Below are 2,965 nucleotides of genomic sequence, written 5' to 3' on the forward strand. Positions count from 1 at the left end.
TTACACCCACAGCATGTAGGCTTTCATAGATGACATATTGTAAGTATTTGTTTTCATAAATCTGAACATCAATTTTGTGTCCAACTTTTCAGGTGAACAGTTACACCCATCAATTTTGTGTCCAACTTTTCAGGAGAACATTACACCCATCAGAGGAGAAACAGCTGTGTAAATAATTGAAAACAATTTTGCAAAATAAGGTGAAATCCCAACTATATATAGCTGAGACAAGAGTGATGGAAAGACGGAAACCGTAGGAAACAACATTTATGTAAAAACATTACTTAAATTGAAGTAATGAATCAGGTTAATCTAAATAATGGGTCACATTCATGTTTAAATACAAAAAGACTTGAAAAATCCGTTCACAATAACTAGGAGCTGACAGAGCACACTTGTTTTAAGCAAACATCAATTTATTAAAACCCTCGTTCCATGTACTACCATGAAGATAAAGATAGCAACTGACAAACAACCATTGACAAAGAAATCCTTTAGCAATCTCACGGGGAATGAACTCTTAATTTTAGCTTCGTTATTATTTAAAATGCAAAGCATTTAGAAAATAAATTTGGTTATGGGTTTTTTTTTATGATTACTCGTTTACTGCTAAGCTAGTAGACCATGAAGCAACAAAGGTCAGATTTGGAATCAGGCCATGAAAATGTTCTAATGCATGAAAGTAACTGTACAAAGAGGAAAGCTTAAAGAGTTCTAGTTACAAAATTCTCCATTGCATTACGTTTGCAATGCAAAGTTATCACAGCGTTTTTCAGAATAATAACTGAGAGTCTTCTCCCTGTCATACTGATAAAGATCATCTAAAAAATCTTCGGAATGCAGTGCTTCCACCACTCCATTAAGATATTACTAATTAAAGACAGTCTAGATTATTCACAGCTTTTAAATCAGTTAATATCCATACTATCACCGGGTTGGCTGCAGATCGGAGCCACGACACAAAATGAACGCTCAAAAGGCGATTGATGATGATGCGTAAAAGCATCCCGCCTGCGCTTAGAAGCGCGGCCACCTTCGGTAAAGTCTGACTCGGCTCTCCTACGGACCACTCCTCTCACTGCCTGCTGCTCTGCTGCCGTTAGGGGAAAACTTGACGACTAACTCTGCAAATACAACTGTAGTTATCATACACAATTTTCTGGTTGCAATTTTTGTCACAAATATGAGTGCTTCCGGTTAATTTGCACCGGTAAATGTTAGCCCAAACATGTTCAATATCACATTTTCTATCACATTTATGAGCGATGACATCTTCCTGCTTGTTCAGCAGGCTCGACAAATACACAACTGTTGTTGGCTCTTCATTCATCACCGGGGCTTTACCACATATCTCCATGCTTAGGGCTGCCTTCGGCTTCTTTACAAATGTCAAGCCCTCTTTGTCTGCAGGTCAACAAATCATGTCAAACAAGGATTTCTCAAATGTAACCCCTCTTATTTCTCGCTTCAAATCCCTATAACAACTCTCTTTTAGCCGTTAAGCATATTCAAAACAGAAAACAACAAAAAAAACTTGATCTTAGAAACGATTTTAATAGTTCCTAAATATGCAGACCGTCACATTACTAGCATCTTGTTCTGTTACCTAAAAGTACCTACCAGAAAATAGCTTATAGTCTCAAAAGAAAATTGTTCCCAACAGGAAAACGATTTTTACATTAAATACAGAGCTCAACGATTTTAAACCCTGCTAGAGGAATTAAAGGCCCATAAATTTATGTCTACTCCAAAGCCTTCTAGACAGAAAAGCCTCATAATCACAGAATCGTAACTTGCAACAGATTTTTGACCGTGAAGATGCGGAAATAGTCTAATCTCGCAATTTTTCACAGACAACCTAAAGTTACCCTGGACAGATGGCTTACGAGAGAAAGGTATTCCCAATAGAAAAAGGCTTCTGACGAGGAACACGGAACTTACCGCGTTAAAAACCCTGCCAGAAGAACAAAATAACGGTATAAGTTTTAAACCTAGTGAGCCGGGATCTCTTTCTCACATCATAAAAATCAAACCCAATTCATTTCATTCCTTTGACGGTTTAAGTCGCAGAAATTGTCAAATTTGACCAGTTTTTTACAACTCATACGTTTCAGACAAAAAATGGCTCATACGAGTTAAAACCCTTTCGTAAGGCAGCCAATTGAAGGAGAAAAAAAAAACACAGAATTTAGCAGCGTTCCAACAACACCTTTATTTTCAGGCCATTCCTACCAGCTGACTCCCTCATTTAAATATTTCCTCTGTTTTCAGAAGAAATACAACATTTGGCTACAACTCCACAAAGTTTTCACGGGAATTTGCTCAAGGCCGAAAAAACCTCAGCGCCTAGCTTAGGACACTGCTATTTTGCCATAACCACCGGAATTGAAAAGGGGAAAATACGAAGAACCAAAAAGAATGAGGTACTTACAAGATATGGAGGCCCCTTGCGCCCACAATCGAGTCCGCAGGCGAGAAAAACTACTCAATCGAGTCCGCAGGCGAGAAAAACTACTCCGTCGCAATAATCACCTCCCCTTCAACAACAAAATTGAAGACCAAGGCTTGGGTCCTTGGCAAAGTTATATAGACCTGGGTGGTCCTCGGGGCGCAGTAGATGAAATGACGCGAAATTAATTTAAATGAAATTTAGGTCAAATGTAAGTCATGCTCATGCAGCCCCATTCGAGAATGGGGATAAGAAATGTGATGGAAAAAGAAGGCAAATGTGAACGATGAGGGACTTTTCGTGTTGTTGATTTTGACGTGCAGCTCAACCTCAACGTTCACATTTAGCTTTGTCGTTATTAGATATCCGTATTTTTATCCGTTATTTTATTTTATTTTACTTTCTTAAGTAAACGTGGTTGTCAAATCCATTGGATAACTTAATTTAGAAACCTGTTTGTTTGCGAGTGTTTGAACTTTATCTTTACTATTTTTCACGGATTAATTACATACTATT

The 2,965-nt window shown here is 37.9% G+C and overlaps 1 pseudogene across 1 annotated transcript; it reads right to left on the reverse strand.

Moving 5' to 3' along the window:
* Positions 1-628: 628 nt before the first annotated feature.
* Positions 629-2,629, reverse strand: LOC149218268 (uncharacterized; annotated as a pseudogene). The gene is made up of 2 exons (XR_016249150.1): positions 2,432-2,629; positions 629-1,404 (listed from the first exon to the last, which is right to left on the reverse strand). The product of XR_016249150.1 is annotated as an uncharacterized LOC149218268 (transcript).
* Between the last annotated feature and the right edge of the window lie 336 nt (positions 2,630-2,965).

This window comes from Pinus tabuliformis, chromosome Q (assembly GCF_031772625.1).
Source record: "Pinus tabuliformis cultivar Carrire ecotype Pingquan chromosome Q, CPIR1, whole genome shotgun sequence".
In the NCBI taxonomy this organism is placed as follows: domain Eukaryota; kingdom Viridiplantae; phylum Streptophyta; class Pinopsida; order Pinales; family Pinaceae; genus Pinus; species Pinus tabuliformis.